The sequence below is a fragment of the Pavona decussata genome, unplaced genomic scaffold (genome assembly GCF_977016875.1).
Source record: "Pavona decussata unplaced genomic scaffold, jaPavDecu1.1 SCAFFOLD_114, whole genome shotgun sequence".
NCBI lineage: Eukaryota > Metazoa > Cnidaria > Anthozoa > Scleractinia > Agariciidae > Pavona > Pavona decussata.
This window is the reverse complement of record NW_028145528.1, coordinates 5255387-5272306: the sequence shown is the minus strand read 5'-3', so window position 1 is coordinate 5272306 and position 16920 is coordinate 5255387. Positions and strand designations below refer to the sequence as shown.

Below are 16920 nucleotides of genomic sequence, written 5' to 3'. Positions count from 1 at the left end.
TTGACTTCTGTGAATGCGTTCTCTTGCTCTTCAGTCCAGTTAAATTTGGTGTCTTTTCATGTTAGAAACTTTGATAAGTAGTTTACAAACCCGTTCAGCCTCTGTACGCCTGTGCTAGTATTCGCTCCTTGTTGTAAGCTGTCAAGGTATTCCTTTGGAAGTACATTGCATGATGCCACAGAGTCGATCCGCATTTTTACGGTCTTTCCATGTATTTCCATAGCTGCATAAATCTTACTTGGGAAATTACTGACAGCACTGACATCAACCACTTAGCAGTACTCACATTAACATCCTCTGTGGAGAGCTCTACAGCCAAGAGTTCTTCCTCTGACGAAGTGTGGGCTTCAAGAGCATTCACTTTCTTCAGGACGCTTTTTTTGGAGCTGGGTTTTGTAGCCTTTGGCTTCTTTTCCTTAGAGCTACTCTTCTTTCCATGAAGATGACACTTGCTCACTATGTGATTCTCTTTCTTGCACTTCTTGCAGATTTGACCAAAAGTTTGGCTTTGGACAAGATGATTTGAGCGCGTTGACTTCACTTGATTCCTTGCCTTGACTGACATATCTTGGTCTTCAGCTGCTTGACAGCTATCAAGGCATTTTTCCAGAGTTAATTTCGGTTCCTGGAGAAGCTTTTTCCTCTGACCATTGTCCCTAATACCACAGACTTAACGGTCTTGAATTAAATCATCTTTTAACAAACCAAATTCGCAGGTTTCCCAAGTGTGCGAAGCGCTGTTGTGTATGCATCAATCGAATCATCTGCTTGTTGTGAACGGTTGTTGAACTTGTATCTTTCATAAATTACGTTTTTTCTTCCTATGCAGTAGTACTGCCACAATTCGAGGACTTTATCCGTGTTTTCCCTCTCAGCCTCCGACGAGAACGGCAACCCAGTGTGTATTTCCAGCGGATCTGGATCGATACACATGATAAACGTGGCAACACGAAGCGTTGGAGGTTGTTTGTCCAACCCAGTGACAATTTCATACGCTTTCCAAACCTGTACCCACTTTTCCCAATACCAGTTACTGGTAGCCAGGTTTCCTTTAGTGTCGAATTTCTGGGGAAGTGATACATTGGCAATAAACCTTGATTGCAGCGGGTTAATAGCATCTGCTTTGTCCGGCATGTCCGTTGATTCAAAATGGCTGCGCGTTGAAGCACAATGTTTACTCAATTGAGACTTTGAAAGCTTGAATTTACTCTACAGCGGCTTTCCACAACACGACAACAATCACGTCTGACACCATGTAACGTTACGCTGTTTTGGAAGCGCAAATGAGGTGAGAAATAAGACGACCCACAGTTCTATAATGAGAACAACAATTCCATGTTTTAATTCAACACAACAAGCACATGGCAAAGAGGGCACGTGACTAACATGACGTCACACTGGGGATAGAGCACTTGCAATTAGGAGTCGTAAAACCAAAGCCAAAGCAATTACTCCAGCCAATCCTAACAGACCAAAGTGTTGGCTCCTTTATGAATCGCAAAAAATTTCTCACCTGGGTGACAATGCCAAAAGACGACAGATTTGAATTTGTAACTGACGTTTTAAGACCTGAAGCACTCTATAAAGACTGTAATTCTGACAAATTTAACGTTGAAGCTTTAAAAATGAAATCATTTCTGATTCTATTTACAGTGGAACACTGTAATAACGAAGTGCCACGGTACCAAAAAAAAATGTTCATTATAGCGGGGTCTTTGCTATAACGAGGACCCCATTATAACAAATTATCTGCTTAACAGCAAAAATATTCGTTATAGTGGGGTTATTTAAAATTACCAAAAATTCAAAACTACAGTATACATAGAAATCGTTACTTTTATTCATTTGATGCTGTAAACTATAAGTGTAACACGCTGACAATCAGGACATAAATTTCAAGAACACTTTTAATTTAAAACTTTTAAATTCAGAAGTAACAGTAACACCTGCGGGAAATCACCAATGTCGTTTAGTGATCATCTTCCCGATTTGTCTGTACACAAAGTTCCACATTTCACTAAAAAATTTTTCCAATGTTAATTGCTTTTTTCGACCCACGGCATCAATGGCAAGAAACATGACCTCCATAATTGAAAGGTACCAGAGAATTTATTCTTCCCGGGCACCTGCCTTGTCGCTGCAGACAACGAAGTTGCGCACTCATACTGCAGCGTTAGCCTCGGAAGCAGTAACCTTTTCACGCTCCATTATCGAACAATCTTCGTTCTCAGAATGTTCATTTTCGTCCTGGCTTTTTTCTTTACTCGGTCGGGCTACATCAAGCGCTTCTTCTGTCGCCTCAGCCTCTGTCATTTGTTTGGAAGTGAAAAACTCTTGGTCTAAGAGGGCGAACTCTTGAAAATCCATATTTCTGACAGAGAGACAATGGCTACCAACCATTTCCCATAAGCTTTTTAGGCTGTCATTATCTTCAACCACGGCCTCTTCGTCGTCGGACTCGGTCCCTGTGGTCTGTTTTGTCTTAGCGCTCTTCTTTGGCTGTGCTCTTTTGTCTTTGTTTTCTTTATTGCCATCGTCATCATTTGGATTTCAGATGTTTCATCATCGCGTGATAACACATCTTGTGTTTGATTTACCTCCGTCTGTGTCTTTTTCCTCCCATGGCTTTCTTCCTTCCTTGCTCTTTTTCAGGGGCTGGCACGGTTTCCAGTAACTGTTACTCCCGCAGCTTTTGATTGGACAGAGCGTGCCGATAATGGGGTGTTAATGAGAATCGGTAAATTCTTTGTTATGTCCTTGCCATTCTCAATCCATTCCTGAACTAGTCTGCTGGCATTGTCAGTATATTTTTCAATTTCTTCTTTTTTGGTCTAAAAGGATGCGGATAGATTTGTCACATTATTTAAACTTTCTTAACTTAATTTTGATACCTTCTAATAACCCTGGTCAAAAGGCTCATGATTGTTGATGATAGTTGATGATAGTCAAAACTATCATCTGCCATTATCAAACTATCAAGCAGGTGGTCAAGCTACTCGGAGAAACTCATGATAACTGACGACAGTTTACCGTGAGCCTCTAGTATCAGGCACCTGCCAAGTCTCAACGTCGCTTCACTTTGTCAACAAAACTTTACAGGGATGAATTTTTTGCGGCGAAAGAAAGCAGCTGCCTGCTTCGTTTTCCTTCTATTGTTGTTGTAAAGGACGTACTGAAACGAGCTCTGCCACATCTGAAACAAATACCTCGGAGCACATAGGAGGGACAGTCTCTTAAACAGAAACGACAACCGACAAGAGGTCTTACAAAGAAAATGAACGCAGAACCCAGAAATGACCTTTAAGATCAAAAGACAAACATCTTTGTTCATGCAAATCCTCCATATCATAAATGGCATTTGATAGAAGAAAATTCATCACTGAAAGAAATTTACCACGGACGACCGCTCATCTCATAGAGGAAAGGATGTTCTCAAAAAGATATACTCGTCAGGGCAATACTTTGACTTTGACTTTGACTTCGACTTCATATGAGCCCAGTAACCGGGCTGGCCCGGTAAGAAGTCTGTCATCTGGGAAATTTAATCCCGGTTACCTTCCTTAAAAATGTCCAAAAAAACCTCCAAAATAACTCTGAAACCGCCTTCCGACTTGTCAGCGACCTTACAAGCCATGCGCAGTTGAAAATGGTTTGTCTCGGACAGTCCCGGTATCTTGGCTGGAGTGTTTATAGTGGGAAATGTTTCCAGCTCTCGGTAACCGGGCCAGCCCGCCTTCTCATATGAATTCATCGACTTTTTTTTTTGTAAGGATAAGAGTGACGAGGCGAGATCTTGCAAACCGAGCAAGCTAGGCTAAAACACGTAAATGGGAGTCGCGTAGGCCTGTCAACCTTGAAATTGTCACATTGGGATCGTTTCGGTCAGTTAATGCATATCACAATAAACCATGCGCGGTGCATCACGGTAAGTGATAAAGGGGTTCAATTTTATTTTTGGAAACCAGCAATTGAAAAGATTTATGTACGGCGTGACCCCATCATTGAACTGGCTCGTACACTTGTCGATCATCTGAGGTTACGCACCTAACTGAAATGACGCAACACATAGTGTGAGTGTCTCGTTACACTATGGACAGCATCTATGTCTGTTTGTATGTTCTGCAGATCATAGATTCTGCCCTTGGTTTTCGTCGTATCTTTGAACTGTTTTTTGTTAGTAATGACTGGAAAAAGGTTTGGGTTTGAAAAACAAACCCGTGGGCTTTGTGTTTGTGGTCTAAAATAAAGCTCTGGCAAAGGACAAGAAACATCAAACCGTATGTTACTACCTTTCAAGAAAGTGCCAAAACGTGGAGCTACCTAGGTCTTAAGCTTCAAATGAAGAAACATGTTGACATTAAAAGAGAAAATTCAACTTGCAACACGTACCTAATTTAGGGCTGTCTTCAATATGATGCAATATATTTCTGCTTTCCACCATTCTGACTTCTCCAATTCACTTCAGCCTCTTGCCCTTATTCAAAAGGTCCCCTCAATGAACAGCGACTTTTTGGTATGGTACTGAGGTTTTTGTCATTTTCAAAATAGAGAGCCATAGAAAGCCATTTCTTAATAGTTGAGCAATGGGATAAACCACGAAACGTTTTTGAGAAGGGAATGAGGTTTAACGGGAAACGGCTACACCTTAACGATCTGGTCTTAAAGACCCTTTATCACTTACCGTGTTGCACCGCGCATTGTTTATTATGAAATGCGAGCAGTGACCAGAACGAACCACTGCGGGCTTTGTCTATAGGTGCGATCGCGCGAAGGTAAATGCCAAGAGAATAGCATGGCCTCTGACCTTGAGGAAGAAATGGTATCTGAATTGGAGAGTTCCATGGACATCAATGATCTGTTACCAAGAGATGGCCATGTTAGCTTCAACCGGTACGGTTCCATAGTTGCTGAGAACGAATCGCCTAAAAAACAAGAAATTGTCGAGGAAGCCGAAGCACGTGTTGATACTGAAGTGGTGAGAAAATATTTTACTTCTTGACCGATTTGCTGTATCTATAAAAGGAATTAGAATTAATCTTACGTTTACCAGAGTATAATACCTGCCTCTCAATCCGCAGTGCTGCTCGTGTAAAACGACTTGCAGTAGAAAGAAAACGGCGCAAAGTGCAGGCTGTCCTTGTGGAAATGCTGATAAGAAATGTTCTTCGCGCTGTGGATGTGGAAAGGAAAAGCTACAGTGCAAGAATGGAAAGAACGAGGCCATGGAACACGAGAATGCACAAAATTTACCATCTAGTGCATTTGACTGCCACAGAGCAAACATTCAGCAGTCGGAGGAGGAAATCAAGGTAATTAACGTGCCAATTGACGCAACTAAGTAAATGCTTGATTTCTTTCATAATAATTATTACTGTATTCATTTGTTTTTTTTTCTTTGTAGACGTTTGTTGGCAGTCTGTCAACTGCGCTAATGGAAAAACTTCTCATTGAGTTGCTTTCTAATGGAAGAGGCAGTTTAAACTACACCAGGAATATTGCAAAGAATTTCGATGACCCCGATCCAGATGATCCATCACCTGGGGAAGATCTACCTGAGTGGTGCGTTTGCTGCAACTGCATTCCAATGGAAAACCCACATGAACAGAAATGCTGCACTCTCTGCAATTGCAGAACATCTTACCAACTATTTCAAAACTTGTGCTTGGACAGAAATGTTCTCGAGGTTGCTATCAAGGCTAGATGCGACATGAGAGCGGATGATCTAGACGGTACCACGAACAGCTACCGAAAGGCGGCATATCGTCAATATATTCTATGGCGGTATGGGAGGTTAGGGAAGGGTAATAGGCGGGTTTGCCCATCCTGTGTAGTTCGAATGATCAGAGTGGCAAAAACTGCATGGGTTTCCGACCTTGTTAGATGTACATTCAAGTTGAAACTTGCCATTTCCTCCGGGGCATTTAGCAACTCATAATTAGCTCCTTGTTGGGGTACGGCTTTCGCTACAGTATACAGTATTTTCTTTCTCTACTTCCAAAAATTGCTTTGGTTTTGTTGTGAATTTAAGGTAGTTGTAAGTCAAGTTTCATAAGAATTAGTTCACTTTTGTGGTGAACACTTCTTTCTTAGACATGCACCACAGAAAAACGACAACTTTATTGGCACATATAAGGTTTTTGTACCTGAAAGAGATTGTTGGCCATCAGATTAAAAATTGGACATGGGTAAAATTCTTATTGATTGGACCTTGGTTATTGATTCCCCATTCAACTTATATTATCTAACCATCTTGACTAGCCAAATTAGCTATGCAAGTAGAGAAGAAACTACAGTAAACTCTCTTGTAAGCAACCACCCTTGGGGCACGACAAAGTGGATAATTACGGGAGGTGGTGACTTACGGGAAGGATCAACAAAATAAGACAGAGAGCACTTGAAACAGTATTTACTTATGGGAGGTGGTCGCTTACGAGAAGTGGTCGCCATGAGAGAGTCGACTGTATTTACATTTACAGTCATAGAATTACTCACCTAGGTAAACTTGAGTTAACATACTTGCTAACCCCCCCCCCCCCCCCACACACACACACACACACACACATTCCACAAAGGATAACAAATAGGTTCTATGCTCAACCCAGTTGCATAACACAAAGTCAGCCATACTGTACATTAGAACAAAGCAAAGTCTAATTAAAATATTGTTATTATTATTATAAAGCACCTTGCAGCAGTCAAGTTTCATGCTTCTTTGTGTTGGATGTCCCACTCAGGCCTGGCATGGCTAATTTTCTACCCTGTGACCATGTCAAGTCCCAGCAATTAGGTAATATAGAAAAATGTATACAATAGCTGTTGAAACTTGAAATCAATGCATTTAATAAAACATACATGTACCTCCCCAGAGGTACTAAGGTAAAGTAAAAACTGTGCATTATAGAATGCTAGTTACTGAGGAAAATACATTCAATTTGCTCATAAACTTGTTTTGCTGAATTGTATATAAATAATTTTGCCAAGTACTTCATATTCTTCTACAGTTGAATGACTTGTAGAACCATTGCTTTGCTGACAGACTATTTCAATAAAAAAAAGCCTACAATATAGTCTACAATTTAGTGGACATGTCCTTTTTTGGCCCATATCTGGCCAGTCTAAATTTCACTAGTTCCTTAGTTGCCGTTGGTTGTTTCATTGCAATAGTTGGTACCAAAGGCTTGGGGTGGTTGGCAGGCTTTGGAACAACCAGTCGCACAGATCCTGGGTCATCATGACAACGCCTTAATACACTTCATAGGAGGAATGGCAAGTACTTGTATTCTTTGTCTGATTTCACCGGCTCAGCATGCCATTTCTTGGTCCGTTTACTGTACTTTCTGGCGTACTTAAATTTTCCATCGGTCATTTTTGCATGAGGTCGAAACACATGCATGTTATGGTCTATTGCTGCCAGAGTCACCCTTTGCCACAAACACTAGGTACCTGTTGAATAAAAATAACAAAGTCGAACATGTTTTTGGAATTCTTATAAGTGCCAGCGGTTTTAGAAAGTCCTGCGTCAGAAAATATGGGTAGCATATCACTGTGAGCACAAGTCTAAATATAATAATGTAGTATTAAAAAGAAACCAAGGGGTAGAATCTCTACTAATTGGGATCTATACATAACATCTGGATGGTTTTCATTAAAATATTGTATGGTTACATGTAAATAAAGGCATGGTTGTTCTGAATCAATTTACTTACTCAAATGCATTTCTCTTTGGCGCATACTTCGTCATCATCGAGTTAAAATTCTCCAAGTCACTGGTGTGTCTGTAAAGCAGTCATAAACAAATTTAATATATACAAATACAAGGACAATTTAAATTTAATATCACTGATCCCATAAATTATTACATGGCACAATAGTGCTTTCAACTATCCTGTCCAGATAATTATCAAAATAAAAGTATAAATGTTGAGTTTGAAAGTGCATTTCATGTACAATAATGACAATCAAACTTTTCCAAACTCAAAGTAATACACTTCACTACAAATGAAACGTGAAGTTATAATCACATAGCAACCGAGTGTTCATAAACAAAAAATTACTATACCTAAATTAACAAGAAGAGATTTTAAAATAAATTCATTCAAATCTGTCATTCAAATACTGTCAATCATCAAAAGATCAGAATTTTGTGTCAATGAAATAAAAAATGTGCTATCCATTATTCACCATTGATTGTCAATATCTGGGGTTTAAATTACTTCTGCCTCATTTCCATTATTTCAACCTCTCAATACACTATGTGCACCACAACATAATTATCATTAATTAAAAGGTGGCTCCATATTGTCACATAAAAACTTTTTTGCAAACAAATAGTAGATTTACCGGAAATTTACATAATGAACAAGTGACTTGACCCACTTCTTGTCGAACACAATTTTTTTTACTGCCTCGGCAGATTTTAAACCTTTTGCGAGATATGTCTTGCCATCCTCAGAGGGTGTTAAAGGGCCGTGTGAGCACTGTCCATCTACCCACTCTTGCTCTCCAGTGACATGATGAACCACTCCAAGCCATTTGCTCTTTACATACCAATTAAAGAAATTTTGAGGAAAAAAATTAGTCAATACAAGCAATGGCAGACATTACATCATAATACACAAAATTCAATTATAAAATTATTGTAAGTCAAAATCTGTTCAAGGAGGAAGTCTTTCTAAAAGGGCATGATAATAGTGGACCACAAGGGGTTGTATGTGAATGGCTTATTTGTAAAAAAAAAAAAAACTTTGCCATTTTATCCCAGAGCCTGCCTTTATTCTGGTCAGCAGTACTAAGAAAGTGGAATTTTGCCATTTAGATTTCTCTTAGTCTTTATTTTAAACTTTATGTAACTGTGTGTCGTTCCACCATTGTTACCATTTAGAAATGAAAGTTGTATGAGAGCCATGTAATCTACGCATTTACTTTTCCCAAAAAAACACCCACCTTCAGCTTTTCCTCATCTTTATCACAAGATTGACAGCAATGCCAGAAGTGATTTCTGATGGGTTCTATCCACTGGCCAATGTCCTCACAATTCTTCACTTTGGATGCCTGCAGCAAAGTAACACAAAGAGAGCTTATTTCATTATGTTAATTCATGATCTTGGAAAACAAAAAATATCAGTTACTACACCAACCCTGGCACAGTAACACCATGACTGTCTGTCGACTTCTCTCATAATGCCATTATAGCTAAGAAAGTACCAAAAGGCGAGATTGAACAAACATCAACATTAGTGAGTTACCTCAGTGAGAGCCTTTGTCAACTTGCAAGATTTATGCCACACATCCAGTGGATGTTTCAATCCCACTAATGCTGGATATTTATCTTTAACAAAAACAGAACAACACATTTATTTATTAAACAACAAACAAACAAACCATTCATGAATGTACTCCTATCTATTTTCTGGGTTGGCCTGTATACACACAGTCATTGCTGTTAGATTATAAAAAAATACAAAAAGGTGATTGTAAAAAAATAAAACAAATAAATTACAAAAAAATTATAAAACGTTTGCTTATCAACCCTGTTATGTTTGAAACCCAAAGTATTTATGCTTTGATGCAACAGGGAGCTGTACAATAATAATACCCCAACAAAAAAAAGAAGACATTTAGAGATTGGATGACACAGCCTTGTTATAGAAATTACAGCAACATATCATTATCAACAGTCCGACCTGATTGCAACACAGGAACACATTACATTGGAAAATCATATTGCATATATATGCATCGAAGTCCACTTGAATATTGTGACTGACTAGTTCCCTCGATAGTGAAATAAAATGTAATGAAAATGGCCTACCCTTCAATTTCTTCACCATTGCCATTACTGAGGTGGAGGCATCTGTAGTTATTTCACCAATTTCCATGGTTTCGATGAGGCGCTCAAGGAGTGTCTTTAGTGCCACAACCACCATCGTTGTTGATGCGCCACCTGTTTCCCTTTTATCCTTCACTTCTATGTCCACAATAACTTTTGTCATTGCTTCCATTAGGGAATACACAATACTGGACACAAAATCCTGGGGAGTCATTTCTCCCATCCCCTGACAAGACCACTTTGTCATCTTTCATTACATCATGAATTACCAAAATTACCAATTGTCACACCAAAATTCTCGCACAGCAGGAATAGCATATAACCTTTGAATTCTGTCAAAAGTTGCATTAGAAATAACACCCAGATTTAAACATTTGGTAAGCAAGGCCACTTTACTATAATTGTTGCCTGTCAAAAGATTAGACGCTGCAAAGACTACTGTGTTAACATACACTTTTGGTCCCTTTTCTTTTTTAATCAGCACGTCTGAGGACTCCCAGAGATCCCCATGACCTCCACCACAGCTCCATCCTATGGTAACACCCCTCCTTGGCACTTGTGCCACACTTCCTTTTGCCTACCACAGTCCTTGGCATCACATGGGCCACTAAACAATGGCGAAAGCTTATCAACTGTCACAATGACCTTTTCTTTCTGAGCCATCTCTTCAAATGAGCTTGAAGACTCCCCCCCCCCCCCCCCCCCTAACAAACCATCAAAGGCACGCTGGAGCTTTGCTTCGAGATCTGCAGTGGCTCCACTGGTGGAAGGTTCAGACGAAGCAGAAGGTTCATCACTTTCTGCACTGCTTTCAGGGACAAGAATAGGGTCTGATATGCTTTTATCTGTGGTTTGAGCTTTATCCACAGGAATGTTTGGGGAAACCTCCACAGGAGAAACCAACTCTTCACCAATGCTCACATGTGCAACTGAATTGTGACCTGTAATGGAGTAATCATCATCATGGAGAGGAACTGAGCTTGCCGTTAAGGTCGTTCCATTTAAATTCAACCTGAAGAAAAAAAATACATAAACTTAAATAACATCGCCAAGGATATCAATTATTGTCTTACTCAAAAACGTGAAATTCAAGAGATTTAAAGTATAAAATTTTCAGATAAATGCAACATACAAGCTAGTGTTACAAAAACTACGAAATGACTTCATAGGAGGAATATGAGGTTTAAGACAGGTTTGAAAACTTTTAAACTAAATATAAAACACAGCCACAATATTTACTTAAAACAATTAAGAAGGTTATCATCCATGATGAAAATGACATGAAATATTGTTTGAACCATATAATGTGCATGTACATGTATGCATGTTTCAAATATCACTCTCTCGACAGTTGATGCAGTTTCATCATCATCACCAGTGTCAAGAACCTCTGAACTTTCTGAAAAACCATTAATATCCTCACCAGAATCTGGTTCATCTGAGTTGTCACTTTGGTTTAAAATGACAGTAAGTCTGAAAGCCAAATAAAAATAATAACAATAATGATAATAACAAGGTCTCCAGTTGAAGGTCTCATACCTGTACAAATTAACGTGTGTTCAATTCCTGTGACGATCACAATAAAAGGATGATACAAAAAAAGCAAGATAAATAATAAATTATAACAATTGCCGGTTTTCACTGACTGTTCACTGTCACGCAAGTGAACAAAAAAATTGAGACCATTCCATGAATGAAGTCAAGAAATTGACAAGTTATAGATTATAAATAAATAAAAAATCTCTCCAAGTATCAGGTCTGGGCAGTATTCTGTACTCGAGTTATCTGACAAAATGTTCCGAACAATGTTATAGAGCTTAGTAATATGGAGACCCCATAATGGTGTCCCTCTGAGGGGCACCAACGTGGCAGGCAGAAATAGGAAAAAACATCTGGAGTTCACTTTTGCCAGAAAAGTGGTTTGTTTTCCCTTGTGTTAGGGTAATGATAAGAAATAAATAAAGGATATTACATGACCCTGTGAAGATACAAAATTTTCTCTTCGAGTGTTAAAAAAACAGAAGAGAAATTCCGTATCTCCAAGTGGCCATGCAATGTTCTGTTTATTATATAAACACCAATAAAATACCAAATTATTGCAAAAGGCACAAATTATTATGTAACCATGGCAGCGGTGATCTTTTTACGTGTGAAGATAATATGTTATTCTCACGTTTAAAGACATTATGTTTCCGCGCAAAAGCTCACTTGGTATTTCATTGGTGTATAAATGATAGAAAAATAACCACTGGTATGCAAAAAATCACTTGTAGCCTGTTCACTGCAGTTGAATGAGCAGGCTACAAGTATTGAAAGGTACAATAACCAACTAACCTGGAGAACTCTTGAGAATCATTATCGCTGTCACAGCTGCTAGACCCAGAATCAGCACTAAATAACCCAAAAGGATTTTCGGGCATTGAAGCAAAGTGCTCGTCCACTGTTTAACATTTTGTGAAGGTGGCTGCATGTTCTGAAGCCCTACACTCTATGTCCAATTCCGATACTCCAGTCACATCAACATATGTGCTTCTTCTCTAGCAAGAAAAAATAATCAAGTTCAAACACTTACAGGCCTTTGACAAAAATAGTAAAACGGAAACAAACACAAAACTCATTGTAACTCTTCTCACTTTCTGGAAGTTGAAGAGGAAGATAGTTGCTCTGTGTGAAGTCGGGCACCATGTTGGTTGGGGCTCTCGCTGGAGTCGATTGGAATAGAGGTCTGCGATCTACGAATCGAATATATCATCTTGTTTTAATGCTGTAATAAAAGATCAAATTCCTAAATTCTGAAGGAAAACGATATATGTACTTACATGGTGCCACTAGTGAGATATCCAGATGTCGCCTTTTCCTTGAGCTCAAAATGCCATCCGGAATAGAAACGGAACTTTCGCGATGAAGGAGAAACTCCGCAAACTCGCTGTTTGCTCGCTGTTTTGCAAGGACCTTCTTGCTTTTCCATAGGGAGAAGATCGATTCCTGTAGCCAAACCTTCACCAATTTTTCTTTCCTTCTTGGATGCGGCATACTCACAGTAAGTGATAAGGGCAAGTGATTATCGACAAAGAAAATCTAACGTTATCTTAAAGGAATATTCTAAAAACATATCAAAAGGACTAGAAACAACATTCAAGATATCGTAACACTTGAACACCACCTAAAACCTACAATAAACAACACAATGGACACCGATTTTCTTTCGAATGAAGTACTTCCCGCAATAATGGCAGTTTTATGGTCCACGATTCAATTGCACATTGGGGAAATAAGGCCGTTGATGAGGCTATTTCACTGGCCTGCGAATTTCCGCAAGCTAAAGCCCTTTATCTCCGCGCAGGTAAAACGCGAATTCAGCTGTTAGAAGAAGAGCGCGCAGGTGAATGTGTGGCTGGTTGTGATGGCAACTGGCAAACAGCAGCCGAGCAGTTATTAGCAACGCAGGGAATAATGAAGGTAGAATTTTGTAGTGCAATACATACCGCCTTAGCTAAGGGTAGAGGAAAATATCAAAATGCTTTCTTGGATAACACTGCTGATGGCGTTACTACTTAAAACAGACACAGACGCCAAGTATTGTTTACATTTCTCGGCAACATTTCTCACCCCACAAAACCCAGTTTATGATGTTCTTTTTTGCACCTTGTTAGCCTTTGGAACGTCCAAATGCTTTCAAAACAATCTTGTCCTCCCTCTAAAATGGTAGCCTCAGCAAAATGCACTCACTGAATACACTTTTCAACATTCATCAGGAGCTTAGGTCTCAAAAAAAACGTATGCAAATTAGTTTACTGGGAGATTGAATCTCCCAGTAAACTAATTTGCATACATTTATAGCGGCAAACTAATCATGTATTTTGTCACCTAAGGTGTTACCAGTGCATCGCCGAAATCATTTACATTGACAATGTTTGACAGCTGATAAAAATTAAAACCAGATAAACAGACGAGAGAAAAAAGGAATGCAGCAAAACATATATTTCCTTCGATTAGGCAGTCAATGCTAGCGCGAGCAAAATCGTAGCTCTGTCGGCATTTGACCATTGTCATGAGGAATTCAGTCAGCTCAGGCTAAAATACTGGTGCTATAATAACCCACAACTGATAAACATTTTTTTCCAGGCGGTTCTACCATCCTGGGTGGAAAAAGGTTAATAAACTTTTCTAGCTGTGAAGTCTAAATTTACAATTGAGCACAATTCTTATAATTTTTTTTCTCGTCGCGTGAAACAAGACTTAGCGGAAAAACAGAACTAGCTAGATATAAAGCGAATAGAACAAAAACAAAATTTAAACCATTTGAACACATAAGCGACGATAAAATTATACGTTTAAAAATAATTTGCGATTCTTTATCTTTGTCATATTTGAAATAGCGATCAGAATAATAACAAAATTAACTATTTCAGCATAAAAGCAATACACTTTTCAAACTGTGAATTCCTAATTGACAATTGACCACAATTCGTATAAGTTTTTCTGGTCGCGTAAAACAAGACTAAGCGGAAAAACAGAACTAGCTATATACATGTTATAAAGCGAGTAGGACAAAAACAAAATTTTAACCATTTGAACACATAAGCAACGATAAAATTATACAACGGTTAAAAATAATTTGCGATTCTCAAAAACTATCTTTGTCATATTTGAAGTAGCGATCAGAAAAATAACAAAATTTACTATTTCAGCATAAAAGCAACAGGAAAATTTACAGCCACGTCTTTAAGTATCTAATCCTCCACGCTCAATGCATGTTTTATGGCAGAGACTGGTGGACGATTTGAAGGCGACTTGGCCAAAGACTGCTTGACTACGATACTCAAGTTGTCAAATTTCAGCATCACATACACAGTCGTCACAAGGAAGGCTAGCACAAAAGCATCACTGGCGACAGACGGCTTTCCCGTCCCGTCCACAAGTTCAGGGGCAACGTAAGAATTTCTGTATAGTTCCTTGGCATGTTTTGGTTTGGTCACTGGACTTTTAGCTTTGTTCACTGCCACACTCTTCCCGAAATCAATGATGACAGGATGTAGCCGCTCATCTTCACGCTTTTCTAGCACGACATTGTTGCTTTTAAGGTCATTGTGGACATACCCACAACGATGAATGTGTTCTAGAGCGTCCGCCATTTCATAAAAAATGCCATTCCAATATGTTTTATCGCTGACTTCCTTTCTTTTGGCCGCTTTATAAATGGTAAGGCTCTCCTTGCTGTCACCATGGAATTTTAGCACAAGGCTAACCGGAAACTCTTTCGTACGTACACTGAATAACAGAGGTATCCCAGGGTGGTCACCTAGTTGCTTCAAAACGCGTGCTTCATGTCTCGCTTCGTGCTGTGATCACTTTAAACCACGGCTTGCATCGTCTTGGCAGATTCTCCCATTGTACTCTTTAATTACTACACGAATGCCACGAAACGTGCGTGGAAAACAAGTACCAAAGGTACCACTGCCGATAGATTTTGCCCCCGTTATCCGTTTTACATTGGACAATTCCGTCACATCTGTGTTAGCGGTCACCTTCGAGGAACTTTGCACTTCAGCTCTCTGACTGGTAGTCGCACTTTTGCCTTTCTTAAGCGTCCCAGCGTCTCTTAACACAGCAGAGACCATTTTTCCTGTTGGAAGAATCTCGTTAGCTTTGACTTCTCCTTTTTTTAACTGATGAGAGAGGAAATCTGTCACTGCCACCTTCTTAACCTTTACGGCCTGTGGTTGATTTGTTGGAACATTATTCTTTCTCTTTCTCTTTTTCTTTTGCTCTCTTCTAAGCTTTTTGTAGTAAGCATTTTGCTCGCTGCATAACTTTTGTTCTGGCTTGAGTTTCCTCTTCTTCTTACTAGTGGATGTGGATTCCATCGCTGGCAGAACCAAAACTATAGCGGAAAGAACTGAAATTCCTTAGTAGAAACAAAAGCTTCATTAAATGTCCTTTGTAACCAAATGACGTTTTAGTACTGTAACATTACGTAACACAAACGAGACCTTGAACTATGTTACATTTATATCTTTCCTTCTGTATGGCTTAAAAGGGCTAAATACCTCTATTGATGTTTAGTCGAGCGCTCCGTAAATCGCCAGCGTCCGATGGTACTTTACTTGCCATTGGCTTAGTCGAAGGCATGTCTATCACGTGCTTGCTGTATGCTGGTAAGGTCTATCTTTAGCGTCTCTGATTTTGTAATCCCGACCCTTCCCTCCCTTCCAAGTTTTTGGTTGTTGCCAAAACACTCTGCACTATGTTAGCCAGATTGGCCAGGTGAGGCTATTGGATTGCTTAAGTTTTGGGCCTTCGAAATGGCAATTTGGATTCGAAATGCACAGGGCAAATTAATGCAACGACAAATTATCTGTTACCCTCGGGTATAATCTATCCAAGAGGGGAGGGCAGATTAATAGAAAAAAAAATTAAGTGGTGCCTCCGGGTATATTCTACCCAAGAGGGAAGGGCAGATTAATAGAAAAAGAAAATTAAGTGATACCCTCGGGCATATTCTACCCAAGAGGGCACAGGGCAGGTTAATAGGACAAAAAATTAAGGTATACCCTCGGGTATATTCTACCCAAGAGGGAAGGGCAGATTAATAGAAAAAAAAATTAAGTGATACCTCGGGTATATTCTACCCAAGAGGGCACAGGGCAAATTTATAGGACAAAAAATTAGGTGATACCCTCGGGTATATTCTACCCAAGAGGGCACAGGGCAGATTAATGCGATGGCAAATTAACTGTGACTTTTGTGTCTTATTTTTTACCCTCTGGCAATTAATATGATAGCAAATAAAGTTTAACTTGTGGTATATTCCACCTTGAGGTTGGTTAGGATACTGTTTTTTGTCTGGACTCTCTCCTTTAACCTCTCTGACAGGTTTTTTATAGTCTAGAGTAAGGTCTAAGGGTCACAGAGACACTGAAACCCCTCCACCGCGTCAAGGTGACAGTCTCAGCGGAGAGGAAAAATTAAATGTTACATCAGGTATATTCTACCCAAGAGGGCACAGGGCAGATTAATAAAATAAGAAATTAAGTGATACCCTGAGGTATATTCTACCCAAGAGGGCACAGGGCAGATTAATAAGACAA

At 39.3% G+C, this 16920-nt stretch overlaps 1 pseudogene; it reads right to left on the bottom strand.

Annotated features, from left to right (window-relative positions):
- Positions 1–14562: 14562 nt before the first annotated feature.
- LOC146470383 (putative serine/threonine-protein kinase DDB_G0267514) lies at positions 14563–15696 on the bottom strand (annotated as a pseudogene).
- Positions 15697–16920: the final 1224 nt, after the last annotated feature.